The following is a 22,635-nucleotide window of genomic DNA, read 5'->3' as shown; positions in this document are numbered from 1 at the left end:
TTTCTCTCTCTCTCTCCCGTGTTCCTTTTCCCTCTTGTCCTCCGCCTGCCTCCCTCCGCTTGCCTTAACCGGAGGCTACAGCTCCTTACGTTGGGCTGAGACAGCATCTTTGTACAACACCGACCGTCTGCTCTGTAATCAAATACCATCTGTCGCTACATCTGAAGACTCACTCTCTCGCTTCTTCCACCACACACACACGCACGCACGCAGGCACACACATGTACATGCACACACACACCACATCTGTGCTTCCCACTCTTGAACAATGTGTGTGTGTGTGCGCTTTTTATGTACAATGACCCATGTACTTACAATCATTCCACCTGATTCATTCTTGGCCTGCAGGGAGGAAGTCACTAGAGTCACTTTCACCACTTCCTGTTTTTTCCACCTCTCACGCTGGGGGGTTCAAAGGTCATTGTCTTCAGGTATCCATGTTTGTTCTGTGGCCCTGTGTGTCAGCAAGACCTTGGCTGCTGTATCAGACAGGAGATAGTGGACTTTAGCTCTTCAGTCTTAGATCAACGGCCCACTATCTCAGGGGCTGCCAGCCTTTCCCAATGTTTGCCCAATGTTTGTCCCTGCTCCGGCACAGAAAACGTTGACACGGTCCCCAAGGTCCCTCTCCAAGCCCCTCCTCCCTTCGTGGTCACTTGTTATCACACACTCAGGTTCAAGAACATTTTGGTGTTAACAGTGTTCATTTGTTTTTGTTTTTTTTTTCAGCAGTAAAGATTTCTTTAAGCTTTCATCACACTTTTTTTTTTACAACACTCCAACCCAATAACAAACAGAAAAAATGTGATAAACATCACCACACACAAGCACTGATGTAACTCCCCGTGCAAGGGTGACGAAGAAACACAACGACTCAGGACCTCATTTCGATTTCTTCTCTGTGCGATCCTCCTACCAACGACCAAAATGAGCTGTCCATCGTTTGAACCATTTTGACACCTACTCCTGCAAAATGACTGTGGGCTTGAAACTAAAACAGCACAATATTATTGAAGTTTTTCTCAGTCAGAGGACTTTTATGTACAGAGGATGGTAATCTGTATGTATGTGTGCATCTCCTTTTATTTGCTTAACAGTGCAGTTATTTTATTATTGCGCCTAGAATTATATTTTTCACAGAAAAATGACTCCAGTTTCAATCAAAAGCCATGAAAACAGATTTACACATTGCTCAGATGGATTCACTCTGCATGTGTTAGTAATTAAACACTGGATTTCATCTATTGTGGATGGAGCAACACACTGGTCTTATGCTCCAGAGCCACTGGCACAGTGTAGGATTAACTCTGGGTTGCCCACATTTGGCATCAGTGATGTGGACACCTAGTGGTCAATATGCGCAGCTTACACTCAAATGTCTTCATCATCCCGTCCTATTCTTTTTGGTTTTTGTTTAATTCTGTTTGTTCTTTATTCTCTCTTTATTCCTAATTTCATTGTTCTTCCTGTTTCTATGCTTTTCATCCCCACATCTCTTGCGTGTGTGTGCATTTGTTTTGTGGAATTGAAAGATTCCAGTTGGAAAGATCATTGTGCCCCCTTTTTCCTCCCAGCCTCTCTTTCTCTTTCCTCTCTTCTCTCTCTTTCTCTCTCTCTTTCTCTGGAAGGCTCCAACGCAACTGGAGCCTCGGAGGCTCAAGAGAGGAGCCTGGGAAAGGAGGAACAAAGGGCCGTCCGTCTGCAGCCATCACCACTCCGCACCTCCTCTCTGCTAACCCCCCCCCCCCCTCCCTCGCCTCTCTTCCCTCTCCCCACTGGCCAGCGCCCCAAATTAAGACTTCAGACAAGAAAATGGGCTCACTAAAAAAGGGAGAGAAAGAGAGCGAAAGAGAGAGAGAAGGAAGTCCATAACAAGCCAAGAGGAGCAGAGCGACAAAGCCTCTGTTGTTGGATGGCAGGGCCCCTCTGTCGCTCTGCGAGGAACTGTCACTGTGTCAACTTGGACCCCTTGTTGTGAGGAACACAAACACAAACCATAATGAACGCACACACAAAACATACACGCACAGACAGAGAGCGAGCTGCATGCTTGCATACACGCTGCTCACACATTCACAAAAAAGCGTGAACGTATAGTATGTGAATGCACAAACACCGACACAAAAAATCATGCAACGCACTCACTGGTCTAAATTAGTTCAGACAGTAAAGGTGAGAGGACTGTGTGTGATGCTGCAGCTGTAAATCCCCACTGCAAACCTTCATTTAGACTGCCAAGAGAGGTGAGGGGGGCCAATGTGAGGAGGGAGGGATGTAAAAGCCTTAAAAAAGCCTTCAATGTGGATGTAAGTAAGGGTTTTTGAGTGTGTGTGCACATGTGAGAACACGCATTAGAGGTGAACAATGGTAGGATAATTAATATATAAATGATATAAGGACATCCATTTGTATAAGGCATTTAAGGTGCACTCAAGGCCCCAGGGGCAAACACCTGTTGTAGGGTCTTATGAAGCACACACACACACACACACACACACACACACACACACACACACACACACACACACACACACAGCAGAGGAGTAGTGACGCCTGTCCTCGAAAAATCCCTACGAAAGATCAAAGAGCTGCAGGTGCCTCTTACATGTTTTTCCCCAAAAACACATTGTTACATTTACTTCAAGAGAAGAAGAGGTCATGGGGAGTGTGTGTGTGTGTGTGTGTGTGTGTGTGTGTGTGTGTGCGCGCACATAACCCTGCATTGGGGGTTGAGATAGAGACTGAACTGGTTTTGGCTTCTTCCAGTCTAAACTGGGTCTAGTGGGTCCAAGACAGATGGCACTCGGGGCAAAGCTGGTCTGGGCTCTCTGTCTCTCTCTCTCTCTCTAACACACACACACACACACACACTAACACACATCTCTTTTAATAGCCATTATTGGCATCCTTTGCCTCTTCCAGATCCCTGAATCAGAAATCACAGAGGCCCATTATATTTCCTATTGACCCATTTGGCAAGATGGTGTGAGCATCGAGTGCTGGATTAAATCGAAAGCAGTTTATAATCCCGTAATTCTAATGTTTTAATTACTTAGATGAACAGGAGGTGTTTGAGCAAAGGCTAATCTCTGAGACATAAGGGGGAGAGAGAGAGAGAGAGAGAGAGAGAGAGGCAGGAAGAGATTTGTCTTTCTCCTTTGCAATACGCACACACAGAGGCTTATTCGTGGAATATTAGCAGAGTATTAAAGTTTATCACCTGTTATCAACACAGATTAAAAGATTCACAGACTTTATAATTCATATTAAGGTGAGGCCCACAGGGTAGAAGTGTGAAACCATTACCAAGCTCACAGTGTGTTGGTATGTAACTTACATTTACCCCATATGCACCATGTTATGGGTTTGAAGTCTGTTCTAGACTAAATTCAGTGAGTTATCACAAGTATTTTTTAATTGGAGACCTGCTGTATCTTGAGTGACATCCATGGCTGTAACCGATCCCACAATTGTCTTTGATAGCCACCCCTCCTGTCAATCAGCCTGTAGGACAAAGGCTGCTAAACCAAGGCTGATGACCTCATGCCTGGGGTCTGCTCCATACCGAAGGGGTCTTAACACTGTTCAACTTGCCTTTTGTGTCTGGGGCCGTTTTTCAGACGCTGCTGAGTACCGAGAATCGCCTCACTGTATCTCTCGGGGCTCGGGATGCACAGACACACACACACACACATACACACATGTGCCGACACACATCCCCTTGATCCATGGGCTGGAGCGTTGAGCCAGGAGTGAGCCTTAAGACAAGGAGTGACAACCGGGACAGCTGCAGGGGCTGGAAGCCAGTCTTACACCCCCTTCCACCACCACCACCTCCCACACTGCCTCCAGCCAGCCAAACAAGCCATTGTTTCTGGCCAGGGCCTGTGGTATTTCATGTCATGAAATGGATACGGACACGGGACGGCCATGAGGCTCATTCTCCAAAAAAGACGCTGCTACTGCTACTGCTGCTGCTGTGGCTGCTGGTTAAGCCCAGATTGCTAACTCCCATCATCCTTAACCTTCTCATGCAGCTTGCCCCAAGCACCCTGCTCTGAACTATTAATAAACCTGCTTTTTCCAAGGTAGAGAGGTAGGGAGTTGGTGGTCCGAAGGGTATTGTTTTCTGAAGAGGTGTAAGAAGAAAGAAAAAGAGAAAGAGTGAGAGTGTGGGAGGGAGTGAGGGAGGGAGGGAGGTTAGCTTACGTGCCAATCTGTTTTTGTCATCCTTTATGATCTTCACTTTCTCAGGTTTCTCAGTGGACATTAGGCAGGTTAGGCTTGTGAGCCAGGTAGGTCATCAACGTCCTGCTCAGCTGTTGTCAATCTCTGCTGAGAACGAGTTTGGTTCTATGGGTATTATGACAGAGCAGCTATATCAGCCACCCAATAATTGCCCAACCTTAACACGTTCACAAGGCTGCTCGACGCTAAGCTGCTCACACATGCCACATCTTACAGCCACTTTCAACACGTAGTTAACAGCAAAAAGGAGGAACTGACAACTTGTGGCATTTGTTAAAATAGTTAAGATGTTAAGATGCTCGTCAACCTCGCGGCTCCATCATCTGAAAGTCTCCAAGTCCAAAAGAGTTCATGGGCATAAAAACAATACCCCTCTATCTCCGTCAAGGGCATTCCTTGGCACAACAATAGGACCATCTCCTCCCCCCGTATTTTCCTTTCCTCCCCTCCCTCCTCATTCTCCAGCCCCTCCATCAAAGAGCATTCCAGCTCCAGAGCCCCCTAAGCCCTTCACTCTGGGCCTGTCCATGTGACACAGCACGCAGACAGTCATCTTTAAGAATTGATTCACTCTGGTATCCAAAGCCTAGGGAGCCTGGCTGCCAAGATACCCAGCATAGGCGCCACTCATGGGGTCCAGGTACACAACAGCTGCTCCCCAACAATAAAGGCAAAAAATGGGAGGCACTCAGGGGGAAGATGCAGCCCTAACCTCCCTCTCAAGCCTGAACTGGTCACCTTGAGCCAGTTGTTGCCTGCCTGCCTGCCTGCCTGCCTGCCTTCAGAGACGACAAAGGACCGGGTCCAACTTTGTGGTGAGGGTGGTGGAAGGGGTTGGCTATTGAAAGACACCTATAATTCACAATAGAAATAGGAGTAAAGGCGTGGGGCAATAGAGGAAAGGAGAAATACTTTTCCCTTCCTTGGAAGAAGCGCGCAGCCACAGCTGTGCTACAGAGATGGTTCAGTGTGACACATGGAGGACCATAAATAAGACAATGGCATGTTTTCTTCTGAGGAAGATCATCTGGTAGCACAATGCCTGCTGAAGGTCAATTGAAGGAGATGTAAGCCCATCATATACACATACACACATGCACAGAAGGAACGGCGAGTATGTTGTGATACTACAGATAGAGATCACAAATCATACAGAAGGAGACAGGAGAGATATTACCTCACCTGAAGTGTTTCCATAAACTCCAATGTACCAAAGCCTTGGGAAGTGGTGTCACTCTTCAAGCAGGTCCCGACCCACACACATAGTGATTTATGATGATACAATCTAGCACATCATCCATCATAAATAAGAGAGATTAAATGAATAGACTGAGGCTGTGCATATATAGCTATTCCACCCATAGAAATTATGCATACTGTTGAGGTACTGTGTAGTCTCTAAACACAAAGTCCAGGATTGGTTAGGGAAGAGGAGACACACTGTACATCTCTCACTTTTCCCTGAAGGTTAAGGAGCATAGCAAAGACAAGACACCGAGAAGAGAAAGGGCCGATCAAGAGGAAGAAAGATAGATGAGGACAAAGAGGAACTTGGCATCATCAGTCTTCCTGTTAAAGCAGAAAGGCAGAAGAGGGAAAGCGAGAGCGATGGAGAGCTGGGGAGAGAGGGGGAATTTACCAAAGCAGCTCAGGAGGGCCCTCATTACGATATTAAACAAGATTTAATAAGTGAGAGTGATTTGATGAGGTGATTATCCTGGCCCATTAATCAAGCAGGCTTCTGGCCCTGCTGTAATATGGCCCATCTTTCCCCCTATACCAAAGCCTCTTTAGACGCTGAGCTCCTTACTGCACTAACGCCGCTTCAGAAACAACACCGGGCCAACAAAAAAAAAAAAAGGCATATTACGTCTCATCTCTCAAGCCCGTGGGTATTTTTTGATGCTCACTCATCCCTCCACCTCCCTGTCTGCTCCTCTGGTGCATCTGATAAATTGAACTCCTTAACATCTGGGTCAGAAAGTAAAGTCTTATCAGAGAGAGCTAAGAGTGATAACTGGCAGTGATAACGAGAAAGCATCTGTTGGCTTTAAGGCTTTTGGGTTGAGAACAGAAGGAAGTTTGCGGATTCCACCGGATTGTTGGGTTTTGTAGAGAGGTAGGGGAAGCGCGTGTGTGTGTGTGTGTGTTTCTGTGTGTGGATGGGCTGACGTCATAGCGTGCTTCGAAGGAAAATGAAGTAAAGCGTGCATCAGAATATGTGAGTGGGAGCACAGTCCACTGTTTATGCTCAGCCAGGTCAAAACAGAGTAATATGACCAGGACTGGTAGACTTTGCAACACACTTAATATCATACTGTATGATTTAAAATGTCATGTAGCTACTGCTGCAGAAGGTGAACTAATTAAACTGCCTTAACTTTTTTAAGTGGTAGCATGTTACAAAATTGGATGTGGAGACTTCCTACTTGATATCTCCAACTTTGGGCACAAATGTGTGTCAGCGCCAGAAGCTAAAAGAGAGATGATGTACAGTATAAACAAAGAAAATGGCTGAAATTTGGAAGTTGTGGTTTGTTTTGTGGATTTGCAACTTTCTCTGCAAGCACAACATGTTTTAATAATCTGACTCAAATTAACTTTTTAAAAATGTAATTACAGTTAACACTCAGTTAGCCTTTCGCTGCATGGTGCCATGTTTGTGTGGCATTGATTAACTGTTTTAGGTCAGGGTTAGAGGTCATTCAACAGAATCTGCAACTATTTTGATAATTGTTTAATTGTTGAAAAGTTGCAAAATGCCAAAATTTAGCTGTTCAAGCTTCTCAAATGTGAATAGTTGTTAGTCCTCTATGAAGGTAAATTGACCTTTGGGTTTTGGACTGTTGGTCAGAAAAAAAACAACCAATTTGAAGATGTCTTCATTGGACTCTGGGAGAATGCTGCAGAATCCACAGCACGTTTAGGAGATACTCCATCTTTCTGAGTCTGGAATGCAGCATTTTTACAATTTAGTCCCTTGAAACACCTGTACACATCTGTATGAATCCAAATCCATTGCTGTCTGTGCACCAGAGGAGACACAGACGTAACAGACTCAAGCTTTCATAAACTGGCCACACTGCTTATGTGCTTTATTGGTTAATGTGAAAGGTAAAATATGCTTTGATTTATATAAGAATGACTTATTATATAATTAGTATATTACCACTGTAAATGTGTAGGTACAGTTAAACCCTATTATTACAGCAGAATAATAATAGCACATCCTGGAGATACACTTGGATCTGAAGCAATGCTATTTTCATCTGACAATAGCATAAATCATACCTCCAAGGCAGCTATGTGCCTTCAAAACTTTCTAAACCTTTAGCCGATATATTGACTGGGCAAGTCCAGTCAGGCTCAACATAAATCCACGCATTTATTAAAGATACACTGTATAATTTAGAAGACAGAAGATAGAATGATAGAGCAATTCAGTCTAGACAAGAGGTTAAATATAACTTCAAGAGTGGAAGAGAATAGGTATTACAAAGACAGCCAACCCCCTAAAACATTTTAAAAGCTCAAGTGGAAGAAGATTACCTTAAAGCAGGCGTGGGACGGAGCTTTTTCTGGGAACTGCCTGAGAGTATTAATACAATAAGCACAGAAAATATAATACAAGAATGTTTTTATCAACGTAATCCGGAGAGATGAGGCCAAACCAACCTGGAATATAATCCCAAGGAGAAGGTCCCCTGGTTATTTGTCATCAGGGACGCACTCATACACTGTCTCTCTCCATGTCTCAGCGTTGCATCGACAGATTATCTTCAAGAGGATGTTGTCCATTCAGTCTTATCTTTACTGTGATGTCCCCACCGGCATTGAGGGTCAGGAGGTTAACTGTTGGGTTAAGCTTTCAATGAGAGGTCAGCTTGTTAATATTTACATGAATATAAGATCTTTGATATGATACTTCATGACTGTTTGGACAGTGGAAAGGTTATTTGTTGGCTTCTATTTGATACAGGCTGAACTTTAAATCAATCAATTGGTGCCTTTCTTTGTCGTTTAAGAATAAACCAATTTGTGAAATAAGTCACTTAGAAGATTTTCAGGCAGCTAGTAGTATGTTGAACCAAATATGATGAAGCTGGATTTAGCTGCACACAGATGAATTCAACTTCAATTTTTAGCCACTTTCACCTCTAAATTGATACTCTCCTGCACTTTTATTCCCTATTTCTGCATCAAAACTGCACTGAAACTGTAATCCTATACCATTTTTATCAATTTATATTTTATTTTATTCTACATAAAATAGTCTTCCATGTTTCAGTGCTCTTCTAGTGCATATCTTTGTCTCATGTAAAGCACTGAACCGCCTCTGGCTTGTAAAGGTGCTATACAAATAAACTTTGCCTTTATGATTACAAAAAAAAAAAAAGATAATAACAAGAGCGCAAATGAAACAGGGACATCTCGAGGGGAGATAGTAGGGGTTTACTTGAAGGACGGATGCAACATGAATTTGGTAGCTGTCACTGTGACGGCTGTAAGACAATGTCGCCTTGGCGAGTAACTTTCTCTCTCTCTCGCTTCCTCCCTCTCGCTCTCTCTCCCCCTCCGTGTATCTAAGCAGCGTAATTTGAGTAAATGACAGGGGAACATCTGCTGTGCATAAGAGAGAGGCCAACACTTTAACATGCAGATGTCTCTCTCCATCTGCATTAATTCAATAATTACTGCAATGGAGGGAGGGGAAAAAATCTTTTTTTATAGCTTAAGACAATGTTATCTGTGCCAGTTGGTATGGGGAGGGCGAAAGGGAGGGGAGTCAATCAGTGTATGCGTGTGTGCGTGTGTGTGTGTGTGTGTGTGTGTGTGTGTGTGTTTATGTGTGCATATGCTGTTGGAGGTTTGTGAGAGGAGGGGTAGATTATTACACCATTTAGCCAAAGCAAGCTGTCACATTGCGGAGAATCTCACTAATTCCATTGTGCCCTTGGTGAGTCACTGGCAGACTCCAAGTGACCGATGATGCCTCAACGCCACCACTTGGCCACTGGACGACCAACCTGCTTCACTCAGGGCGTAACTGTGTGTGTCTTATATTGTACATGTGTGTACGTGTGACTAACCTGTGTATTTTAATGTCCGTAGGAGTGTGTGAGTGCCTGCATGAGAGTGCGCTCACGTGTAAAACCGCTTTGCAACAAGACAGCTAACCTGCTTTACTCTGGTGTTTGTGTGTGAGAGTGAGAGCTTATAACGTAGTGTCGAGGTCTCTGACTCCCAATTTAGGGGGAATTTAAGGCACAGCAGCAATGACAGAGAACAACAGGTCAAGGCTTTGACATATTTTAAAACTACTAAATCTGTCCTTGTGACATTTAAAATGTCAGGCAATCACATTTTGGCTGGCGCCATCAATTACAATGAAAATATTGGGCCACAGAGAGCATTAACATGTAATGATTTCCATTCAAATAGAGCTAATTACTTTATTGAAAGGTGGACTCCATATCTCACTCACATCAAAAGCATTTATAAAGCAATCAGACAAATGTGATTATAATATCCTCGTTCGATGAATGGAAGAGATAAAATGTGGACAAAATGATTAAAATGATAAGAGCTTACTTTTTGGACATTAAAGACACAGACATCTCAAACCTGGAGATAGAAAAAAGAAACATCCTTATGCTGAACACAACAGTAGCAGGTTGTACAACAGATTAACATGTGTTCTACCAAACAGCATACCGATACACCAACAACTGTCTGTGCGCATGACCTCTCAAATAAAAGGTCACATTGTCCGAGAATACAGATACACTCACAGAGACACACACAAACAATTAAAGGATATATCACTGTACATATACGATTACACACATAAATAAACATACAACCTGACATAATATCCATGAGCATGCACACACTTGCACCCACATCCACATGCAGAGTCACACACACATAACTGACTCTTACATGCCTGCTAAACATAGGGACAAAGGAAAATATTTGTATACTTGGCAGGCCAACTTCCTTTGATTGCAGGAGTGCTGGTGTAGGAAACAATGCACAGGCACTATTAATACACCAAGGAGAAAGAGAATTCCTCTTAGAGGAAAGCTCAAAGGAGCCATCGGCCAGGCTATTTACAGACTTACTGACTGATTGGATGACTGACTGCACTATACTTACTGTAGTCTCTGCATCTTGTCTTACTCGACTCTTTTTCTGCAAGGACTCTGACATGCTGACACATACATAACATTGCACATTAGAGGGAAAGTGGTACATATTCTTGCATAATACCATATACTATACATTTTGCTGACTATTGGGGTTATGATAGTTTCAGTGCACAGATATCAATAATGAAAGTGCTTGGGAAATGTAACAGATCTCTTCCACTGCTGTATCACATCCACACGTCTGTGACATTTGACTGGTGGTAAATAGCCGCCCGGCCACACTTATGATCGCCTCTACTTTCTAAAAGTGCCCAGTTAAAGAGCATCAAATCCCCACTCGCTAAACCCACACAAGCCCAACCTTCATTAGCATAGCTAACAAACTCCCTGAAAGAGCAACAGTGGTGGGAGAGAACAATGGCAGTCTATTAAAGGGGGAGAGGAGGGGGTGAGAGGAGGAGAGGAGGGGGGGAAGCTATTGTTCTGGTCTTATTTAGCCCTTGGTGTCACCCTGCAACTGTTGTCACTTCTAAGTTTAGCCGGACGGCTGAAGAGGACAGCGCAGAGACGAAGGAGGAGGGAAGGCAAGCGGAAAAGGCGGTGGGGAGGAGCACGACAGAAAGACGGAGGACAGAGAATGGAGAGAGATGGTGTGAGGAAGAGGGGATGATAAAGGGTAGACGGTAAAATGGATGCAAATGTAAGACGGAAAGAATGCAGAGTGAGATGTAGAAGGGGAGCAAGGGGAGGAAGAAAGGAAGGGATGAGATAAAACTCAAATGCACAAAAGCCCCAAACTCAAAAAGTCCCACTCAAGTCTGAAGTGATTTAGAGTTTTGGTCAACACTCAAATCTGAGTGACAAATCAAAATCACGTCTTTGAGTTAGAGACTTGAGTAATCATCAGTAGTCATCATAATGTTACGACTTAACAACAATATAGCAGATTAATTATATCCTATTACAATCAATTAAGAAAGGGTATACTATAATTTTGACTTTAAAGCACATTATTCTACTAAAAAATGAATTCCTAATAGTCGTTGTCAACAAGTCAGAGCCAACTATGAAGTCTCTAAAAGTCAATAAAGATGAATTGCAGATCATGTGTAAAGTTGGTTTAGTTGCACCTAAAGTGCAACTTAAGTAAGAGTAGCCATCATGACCAGATTCAAGATGGCGGCATAGCCGACGGTCCACATTGCTGAGTCCTGCGCCACAACATTGATAGTTTTAATTATGTTTGCACACTAAGTACTATCAGTCTAGTGTTTTTGCATCAGATATAATAATATGAGCATCGATGAATACTTTTTGAGTCTCTCTGACACCATGCCATCGTAAAATGCCAAGAAATCAAGCAGGAGAGAATGCACCATGAGCTTGCCTAGCCTCCCACCAGGTGCAGAAGAGCTAGCAGATGCTAGCAAGACCAGTGCACTCGGCCCTGCCCTTTGTCAAGCTATTCAAGAAATGACAGATATAATATCTCAAAAGTCAACAATGAAAAGCTGAGTCCTCTATCCCAGACGCTTCAGGCTCAGGTATTGCAGCTAAAAAACTTTGGAAAGAGAGCCAACGAGGCCAAGGAAAGAATCGCAGGGGTGGAGGAGGCTTCTGAACGGCCCTACCTGCAAATTCAGGCACTTGAGAAAGAGATGCAAAGCATGGCTGAACACATTGATGACCTCAAAAACAGAGGCAGGAGGAAATATGTATTCATTATAGGACTACCTGAAGGTGAGGAAGGTACCCAACCAACAACATTTTTTGAAAGATTGCTACCCAACTTGGAAACCAAGGCTGGGCGGGTTGACATTAAGAGAGCGCATTGCACACTAGCTCTTAACCTGACCTCGGCCCATCCTCATCAGATTCCATAACTACGGTGACAAACAGAGGGTACTCCAGGCTTCCAGACGCAGTGGGACCGACGGACAGGCTCCAATTTATATATGATCTTAAGTTATGTTTTTTCAAGATTTCTGAGCTGCAGTCATATGTAAACGCAAAAGTTTCGACAAAGTGAAGAAGTGGCTGAGGGAAATAGTTGCCCAGTAGTCCCTACTCTACTCGGCCACGTTAACAATTACCCATGACGGAAGTGCCAAGGTGTTTGACTGCCCTGACCAACCTATGGCCTTCATGGACGGTTTGGGAAGAGAACACTGCACATCATTATTAAACATCGGCTACTTGACTCTGTGACCATTGGCTCACTTCAGCTCACGTCGGGTCTGTGCCGTTTCCACTGACTGACAGCGGGACTTAATATACGTGTGAGCATTTACAGTTTAACAATATGTGTTTACAATTTACAATATGTGTTCTGTTACTTAAATGGTACAGCTTCAGCTCGTACGAACAAGGAAATATATGAAGTTTTCTATGTGAAAAGAGAAGAAGTGCCTCTCCCTTTTCTTTTGTCGGTTTTTTTACTTTTTGAGGCAAAGGACAGTCTATTTAGAGACACAGTAGTCCCATGGTTAGTAAATGGAGAAGCCCTTTGAAAAGCACTGTTAGTGCTCATTATATGTATTATAGTTCACTTGTACTCTGACACTCAGCTACAATCTCTTCAGGCACAGTATCGACAACAAGGCTTCATCTTTTGGGAGATTTGATGACTAAATATGATGCTCTGGTTAGTATCATACTGAGACTGTGTACATGGAAGTCACTCACTAGTTTAGAGGAAAAAGGTACTGTTAACTTTGAAAAAAGAAAATGTTATACATTTAACAGATATACAACACTTAAAACTGCAACAGTGTCGTTTTGAACATGTGTATTTTTCCTTGTTCACTACTAAGAGTAGGGGAGTGGCTATCTTAGTCAGGAAGAGCCCATATTTTAAGCCGATAGATTGTATTAAGGACAACTAGGGGCGATTTGCGTTATCAAAGCTGTTATTCATGAAGAGGAATTTGGTATCCTGAACGGGAATAGCCCTCCAGATCACCCCCTTTACTTTCTCACAGATGCAATGTCGAAGTTGGCTAATGTGCCGATGGAGAATATTATTATGGGAGGTAATTTTAATTGCCTTGCGAAGCCGTTGATTGATAGATTTCCCAGTGGTCCCTTGTCTGCCTCTCCACAGACAAAACGTATTGCTGGTCTTTACGCAGAATTGGGTTATGCGGATGTGTGGAGAACACTTCACTCTGCAGAATACACTTTTTTCTCTAACCCACATAAGTGCTATTCAAGAATTGACTACTTTTTTGCCCCCAAAACCATGCTGAATATCTATTACACCGGAGTTCCACCAGATGTTCAAAGCTAATTTCAGTCTATTACATGATAAAATCAAGCAGCAGGGTTTTCCTTGCCTATCTAACTCAAAGGTGGGCTGCCTTTGCATTACTGGCCGCCACGTTTGTTGAAAATAGCATATGGAAAAAGGCGGAACTCAACTGTGAGGGCAGTGCAGCACCCGGGTAGTGTACAGCAGGCAAACACTAATGTTATCTTGTAATTCATCTTCAAAAAAAGTTGCAAGCATTTTTTGATTTAATGACTAAACAAGTACTTTTGCAAGACAAATGTGAAATATATTGTGAATACTTCCTATGCCAACACCAAGAGACTGATGTTGGTGGAGCGGAGCAGCAAACACCAGCAGTAACAAACGAGACCAGCTGACCAGCATTAAATAATTTAAACCAAGTCTGAAGTGAAAATAACTCTGTACTCAGTCTGTTTCACCACAAAAACCCTACGCCCGCTCAGTGTCTTGGACAGCTATGGCTTTCCGCAGAGCTAACAGTGCAGCAGAGAGGCTGCTCTCCACTGACTCGTTAACACAGTGGAGCACTCCACCTCCCCATCATTTTGTTATTCTCTTACAAACAGGAGACTGTAAGATGCTTTCAAATTATTTAATTCATTAATTAATACAGTTAACATTTTAGGCTGCCGACCATTTATCTTATCTGCCAGTTATGTGTCATATTGTATTTCAGTGGACTAAGGACACCAGTGAATGGTTTGGCACACAGTAAACTGGAGAAAGAGACTGAAAATAGCACCCTCTTTTTCCTATTTATTCAATTGAGAATCCGAGAACCCAAGTATCATGATAGCATCAAATCGAGAGATAAGCATATCATCCCAGGCCTACAAAATAAACATCGTCATCTGTCACAACCTTTATTTTTCATCTTTTTCTTCCATCTTGCTATAAAATTTAAATCCCTATGGACTCTTTTGTCCGTCAAATCATGCACGACACTCTAAAAGGTACGCACACAAACTGTGCCTTTGCCACTTTGTCTCAGAACACAGGCAGGGAAAACCCTGAAGCAGGACCTGGTGCATTAGGACTCCCTCCCTATATCCTGACGAGGCAGAGTTTCACTTCTAAAAATGAGTGTTATCCAAATCAGCATGATTCCCATTTTATTTAACATAAAATAATTTGTAAGATAAATGGTTGGTTTGGCTCTTTCATTTGGCGTAAACGAAGACCTCTAATTAAAATGTCCACATGGAAGCTCCCGAGTGAGGTGGGTGGTCTGAATCTTGCAGATCTCATAAAATATCAGCTAAGTGACCTCTTACAATATGTGATGGACTGGGTTCATAATAATTTTCGTCCACTTGGCTGGATATTAAAACCTCGGAAATCTGAAATGAGTTGAGTAACATATTGTTACAATAACCCAATAACAATTAATACAGTTAAGTCTTGGAAACAACGTATCGAAGGATGATCCGCGTTAACATCCACTCTTACTCTAATCGTTAATAACCATGACTTCCTGCCAGGTGTCTTGGATTCAGGTTTCAAACATTGGGATTCGAAGGGTATCTCTTCCTTCAGGGACCTCTTTGAGGATGGAGTCATCATGACCTTTAATGAGATAGTGCAGAAATATGATGTATCCAGAAATTACCTCTTTCATTTCTTTCAGATAAGAGATTATATTAAGAAAAAAACTTCCTTATTAACTGCTTTGAATGTCTCTGATATTGAAATCATTCAGTGCCTACAAAACATCCTTTTCTGTCTTTTGTCTGTTAAGTGGATAATGGAGAGATGCAGAAATGGAGAATTTTTTTTTCTGTGTGTGTATGTGTGTGTACTGGGGAAACAGAAACATCAGTGTCAACAATGGAAAGGCATGAGGGTAAACTAGATGACAAACAGAGGAGCAAAAGAGCCAAAAGAAGCGATGAGGCAAGACCCAAGGAGAAAGAAAGAGGGGAGAAAGATTAGCCCAACTGTCTGCTCATAAAGCGGCCGAGGGGTGAGGCGCTAAGCCCTGCGGTGAAAGCAGAGCTTAGGTGGGTGACACAGGGCAGCGGACCCCACTCAGCCCACAGTGGCGTACAGCGTAAGGCATGAGCCAAAGCAAAGACACATGGATAAACAGTGGGAGATGAGGCTCCGCGCCTGCAAAGCCCACTGGGCTAAGACGGCCAAGCAGACGAACAGGCAGGCAGGCGTCACATTCCCCCCCAGCCAGGAGTGGAGACATAGGGGTTAGGCTTAAGGCTTGGCTCCCTAACTGGCTGATAGGCACGGGGCAGGATGGTAGACATTGTCTCAGTCAAGTCACTGAGTTCATCAGAAAGAATGTGGATTTACTGTATACTGACTGGGCTAAGCTCAGGGGAATATAGGGACAGTTACATAGGGTCTTGGCATGCACCCCCTCTTAAAACACAGCTCTCTCTCTCTGCACTAGACACAAACACACATCACTGTCCATCTCTCAAGCCATGCCCTGCTGATGACCCCTAGTTATCACCAGCAGCCCGGGAATGGCCTGCGATGACAAGGTCACGAATTTGAAGTGACTAGGGCCCAGTTCACCACTACTGCAAGACTGAAAGAAACAAATGTCTTTAACTGCGCTGGATTTCACACACAACCCTTGTCCACGACCTCACAGCAGAGAGATATTATCAGCTGCCATTTTACGAGGTCCCCAATGTGACAATACCTAGCCTGTATCCATCAACTGTAAGGCAAGAAGCATGGTCTGAAATTAACACCAGCCGAGCGCCAAATATGATTTGGGTAGAATTTCTGTTTAGCAAGTCAATCTCAGAAGGCTAGGCTATTCGCCATACTTACAGGTAAATGTTTGTACCAGAGTAATCATGTAATAAAATATCTGGCATGATGACTTGGAGGAGATTGCTCATGTTTGTCCCTATACAGTGTAGACACACACACAATATGTGTTTTTTAAGTGTGTCTAAACAGTGCAGCGAAACTATAGAAGTGCTCGAGACGGTCTGAGGCGAAGGAGCACCAGCCACAGACCGTCTCCTAGTTTACCATACAGACCTCAGCTAGGCTACTCAACATCGCAGCTCTCCAGTAAACTGTCACTTTCCGCCAGTCTGCTGCTAGCTACTTTTAATTAAATAGCTATTATGTGGCAGGATTTACAAGGAGTAAGTATATGTGACACAAAAAACCCAATTTATTATTTTGGCCGGTAAGAAATATGCTTGGCCTGTGGATTTTTTTCACCTACCAGTCCGCTTGGCAGATGAGTCAAAAAGTTAATTTCAGACACTGACTCTAAGTTATACATACAGGGTCTTCGAAGGGTGTAAAAACAGACAGAGTGCTTATGTAGTCTGATCCTTGAAGAGCCACAGGGGGGAAGACGGCATTGACAACATGCTACAACGTAATAAATAATGAGACACCAAACATTCTTGTGTTGTCTCACCTTTGACAGTTTAGTGATAAAAAAATACACAGAGAATGATACTGGTACTGCAAACCATAACCAAACATTATAATTTTATTGATTCCGTTCATTAACAATCTATCAGTCCACCCTCCTTGACCTGTACAAAGCTTAGAGGCACCACACCGTATTCCTCAATTGTCTATGATTTAAGGGCTTAATCTGTGCTGTATGGTGCCCCCTGTTGAAGTTCTATGGTCCCCTGTCTGCTTTTGATCACAGACCCTTCTCTTCATATTATTGAGCTTTTAATACTGAAAACATATTATTTTTCATATCCCCATTTATTTTCAATCAGGCTCACAGAGGCTTAGAGCCTATCCCATCATGCACTGGATGGTAGGCAAGGAAAAACTTCAGACGCAACATGCCTCGATCAGATGACTACATCCTTACATTGTTAACTTTTAACATATGAAACTTAATCTGCAAATGCTACGGCAAAGTTGTCGGGAGCAACAGTCAATCATCCATTTCATAGTCATTTCAGAATCAGAATCAGCCACAACTTTATTTGCTAAGTATGTTGCACAGGTGAAAAATTTGAGTGCGGTTCACAGTGCAGAGAGCAAATTTACAGGAGGATGTAAATGCAGATAGACATACAACTATAAATTGTATGTACAGGGTTGAGGTGCAAGATGTGCAGGAGTGCTTTGCAATGCGAGGAACGCTGACATAAATATTGTATGGATAATAAGTTACTCACTTATAATGAATTTACTTATATACAATTTGGTCAATATAGAGAGTACATATACAGTATACAGTTGGTTTTAGCAACTCAAGAGCCTATGTGAGGTGTATTCAAACTTAGAGGCGTTGTCTCTGGCATTAGCTTGAAGAAAGTAATCTGTTACTGACAGTGATAAGGAAATTATTAAACAAACAAATTTGTGCCGATATTTCCACTTAATAGAGTAATTTAGCGTTCAGGCCACGTCACCTGCACCTGAGTCTGGGAGGCTCCCGGAACGTCGAGAGGAAACTGACACACTCCATACAGGAGACACAAACTTATCCACAGGACATTGTTGTGTGGGTCCGTCGCATATCATGAGTACAACTGTTTTAAGGCTGTAAATGCTTGCTTCTGTCTGCTAATAAGACCAGTCAAACTCTGCAAGAACATGAAGCGAATATGTCCAAACTTTAGTGTCAAATTAATTTTAGATGACACCTATGGTAAGTGGTATTTAAATTATAATACAAATCTTATAGTATGATATATTGAATTCCAGGTTGTAAGACAAATAGAAGAAGTCAACTTCTCTCTCAGACTAAACAGGTCAGGTCTACTGTATCTATTTAATACCTTTGTCCTGTCTCTTATTCTGTTGATTTTCCCTAACAGGGTTTCCTTGAGAACTAAATCTACTTAGGATTTATTGTTTCTTATTATTTCTCGTCATTGGAAATTATAATCCTTTCACCTAATCCCCCTCTCCCTCCCTCTCTTTCAGATCATATTCATCAAGATCATCCTCTCTGACAAAGCAAGAAATCAGCACAGTGGGGAGGTCTAAAGAGATCGAGTACTGGAACAGGGGGTTTCTTCCAAATCAAATCAGGTTCCTCTGATGTAATCAAGACGAGACGCCAAAGACGACGACATAATCTCCCAGGGACATGCCTCCCTTGCTTGCACGTTATTAAAAAATGAGGAGGAACAAATCTTTAGATTGAAAGACTGGAAAAATGGAATTATAATAAATCGGGGAGAAACTGGGGCAAGGTTGGATAAAGCCTTCAGATACAGATGAGGGACAAATCTTCACAGTGGTTTGTGCTTGTATGTGTTTATGTGTGTGTGTGTGTGAGAGAGAGAGAGAGAAAGAGAGAGAGAGAGAGAGAGAGCTGGCACGTGTGCGTGTAATGTGTGTGCATGGTTGCTTATGAAATATTTCAATTTACTCAAGATCAAGTCCCTGACCTGAGCTCTCCCTGTCTACCTCTGTGTACAAAAAAATCAGGAGCGCTGGTCGATCTCACTCTTGTCAGATAATCTGTCTGTAGCTAAGGTGACCGGTGTACTGTGATGCACCAATGGCTGGGATTCTTAATCATCTGAAGGTGCACTTATGATAAACTCCCACATGATGGCACAATGTGACAGAAGTGTACACCAGCAAGGAACTTGAGGGCTCTATTAGGGCTGTATTAAATGACAGGTTCACAATTTTTCAAGTGTGTCTTAAAACAATAATCAGGTGCCCAAATGAACATTGAAATAGGTTTTTTCTTGTAATAATCATTCCTCCTGTTCATACTGGCCATTAGGAGATCCCTTCATAATGCACTTACAAGGTATAGGGGACAAAATCCACAGTCCTCATTTTGAGAAAAAATGTATTTAAAAGTTTATCTGAAGCTAATATGAAGCTTCAGCCATCCAAATTAGTCAAATCAAGTACATATCTTTCAACGTTACAGTCTTTTTAGTGCCAAAGTCCCTCTTTCTGTTACTATATTTCCATCACAGCTCAACAGGGAAACACTGTCCGAGGAAACACAAAGAGGGAGTTTGATGCTAAAAATGTGACAGATATCCACTTGATATGACTAACTCAGACTGCTGAAGCCTCATATAAGCCTCAGATAAACGTTAAAATGCTTTTTTGCACAAAATGACTGTGGATTTTGGCATCCATCACTTACATTGAAGCACATTTGAAGGGGATCTTTTAACAGCCAGTATGAACAGGAGGAATAATTACAGCAAGGAAAACCTCTTTCAGTCTTCATATGGGCACCTGACTGTTGTTTTAAGAAAGACTTGAAAAATTGTGGACCTATCATTTAATCTCACCTGATCTCTGTGGTAGATAAAGTACTATACATAGTGTCATCATGTAGTCAAGACCAATGCTGCTATTGTTGAATATTTAACTTGATCAATTAATTTAATGAACTGATCTACAAACTCTCAGCTGTCACAACGCAAAGAATTAAGCTGTACTCAGAGTCACTATGAACTGCCAAAACATTCTTGGCCTTCACCACCAGGTGGCCTCATTGACCTACATTGAAATGTACCAACACCAAGGGCATGAACTATTACAACTACTCTGTGATTTTTTCCTAAATCAAATGTGTGTATTGTTTGATGTTTGAGGTGGATGTAAAAAAAAGTTAGTATAAACTATAAACTTAGTATAACCCCCCCCCCCCCCCCCCCACTCCATTTCATCTCTATTCTGGCAACTCTCTAATAAAGGTATGAAATCATCAAATAAGAGTGTTTAATACTGTATGTCTTATAGCAACAACAATCACTTTACTCGCTTCACTTAAATGGCCATGCAACCCGTTTTTGGCATAACATGGAAACAAGCCCAGCACACAAGGTTAGCAGCACAACATTGCAGTCAAAGTACAATCATACTTGAAATGTTCATCCACAATTGCTAATTGTAATTCTATCCATTGTCCATGAAAAGTTATACAGTCTAATGAATGTAATCTGTAAGCACGGTGGTTGGAGAATGTCACACAACACCTTCATGAAAGCTCATAGTCTGCTTGAAGTGAAGAAAGGGAGTCATGGAGCAACCGCTCCTCAAGGCTCAGACAGATGCGACACATGAACATCATACCATTTGTTGAACCTGACACCAGAGCCCCCTTTCACATCCTTGGCAGAGCAGAGCAGACATTCACAACAGTCGTGTGCCCACACAAAGGAAACACAACCACAGCCTTGTTGAAAGATTATCTTTAAGTGAGTGAGAACACTGGCTCGGAGATCCTCAAATCACAGTCTTAGAAATCTCATACATGAAAAAAAAGCACGAGTCAGTGAATTACATAACTTCACATACCTTTTTCCTATCTACCCAATAATGAAGATATGGTCAATTTTGTGTCCCTTTTTGCTAATAGCATGAACAGCAGAAAAACTGTAACCATAACTAAAAACTGTAATGTTTTCGATAGATAATATTCACTATTTATGCCTATCATAACTACATAATCCATCAATTATGGTTCCAGGAAACACCATTCAATTAAAAAACCCTACAACCTTTTATTCTAAATGGACAGAGCAATTATACAGTAGGCTACGCTTGACTTCATGAAGTACCAGTATTCAGTATATGTTACTGATATTGCCAATATACAGGCTCACAGCAACTCTTACAGCATTTTAAAAGAATATACTGTATATTCTACATGTGAGCTTAAAGAGTTAGCAAGGTCAGCAATGTAATTTTACCATATAGCTCCTGCAGTTGGCTTAATTTTTGAGTGATTGGGTAATATGAGGATACATGTGAGAATTTGCCATAACTTAAACACAAAATAAATGCAACATACATACATGCAACCAGCAGACGTTCTACACAGAATGACACATTGCCAACAAGTGACTGCAATGACCAGTCAATGCAAAATTGGGAGAAAAAAATTAAAATCACCCGAAGGCCTGCAGGCCCTACAACAACTTCATGTCTGTGCTGGTAAACAATCCACAGTGGTTATATAATATAACCTCCATGGCATCAACAACATCATCAACTACATAGCAAGGTGTTAAAGGCACAATACAACCAGATAGACATTTAACCACCCAGCAAGCAATAGACAGATAGTTGGTGTATCTTACTTACCTTATTTGATGCAAGCCCATCATCCCCTCCTTTATATTCATCCATGTCATATGATGTCCCAGCTGCATTTGTTGTAGTGATGGTCATTTTGTTTGTTTGTTTATAAAACTCTTTCATCGCCCTCCATCGCTGCTACTAACTAACTAACTGTTACAGAAACAAGATAGCTAGCTACAAAACTTGAAAACAAGCTAACTCTGTTGATTGTTTCATTCAACTAAAACATTTTGTAAACTTTCTATAGTTTGTTATGAGGTCAGAGTATAACTGGGTTCACAACTCACTTCAGAGTTTCTTTTCAAGAGACTTATCCATCCACAGTTTCGCAATATATATAAATGTACTGTGAAACTGAATATCTACATGTTTGGCACAACGTTCAACTTCACCGCCTCGGTTGTAAGTGTAATGCCGCTTTTGACCACACAGACTGTTTTAACCTGCCAGCCGCTACAACCCAGAGGGGCGCTGTTTCACGCTTTTGATGAAACTCAATGAAAAGTTGGGGAAACAAACAAAGAAGAGTACGTCTATTATGCTACAGTCTATGCTATTATGTGACAAAGAAAATTAATAAACAATTAAAATGACAGCGATAACTAGGCAATGTTGGATAGTGAAGGAGTCCTGCTTTCCCTTTTGGTTCCTGAAAATGCTTGGTGGGGGGTATAGATGTCCAGGCTTGTTGCCATAGAAAACCTGCCCCCCCCTCCCTTGAAGCCACCACCAAACTCCCAGAACCGACACATATTTTTATATATCAGTTGTAAAATTACTTTATAAGGCTCACTAAACCTATTATTTAGCGCTATGAATAAAATCTGTGAAAAAGAAAAACTTTTTGTTTGTTTCTATAAAACTGCGACTGTGCGAATTATGTGACTTTGGATGCCACTGTGAATTGAA

The 22,635-nt window shown here is 42.2% G+C and overlaps 1 long non-coding RNA gene across 2 annotated transcripts; it reads right to left on the bottom strand.

Annotated features, from left to right (window-relative positions):
- Positions 1–4: 4 nt before the first annotated feature.
- On the bottom strand, positions 5–22,118 carry LOC122999365. Of its 2 annotated transcripts, none has more exons than XR_006407701.1 (4): positions 21,730–22,118; positions 7,924–8,113; positions 7,798–7,837; positions 5–479 (listed from the first exon to the last, which is right to left on the bottom strand). It is a non-coding gene; the product is annotated as an uncharacterized LOC122999365 (long non-coding RNA). The 2 variants fall into 2 exon arrangements; XR_006407700.1 differs by lacking the exon at positions 5–479 and adding an exon at positions 7,036–7,197.
- Between the last annotated feature and the right edge of the window lie 517 nt (positions 22,119–22,635).

The sequence above is a fragment of the Thunnus albacares genome, chromosome 16 (assembly GCF_914725855.1).
Source record: "Thunnus albacares chromosome 16, fThuAlb1.1, whole genome shotgun sequence".
NCBI lineage: Eukaryota > Metazoa > Chordata > Actinopteri > Scombriformes > Scombridae > Thunnus > Thunnus albacares.
This window is presented reverse-complemented; position numbering and strand designations above follow the sequence as displayed.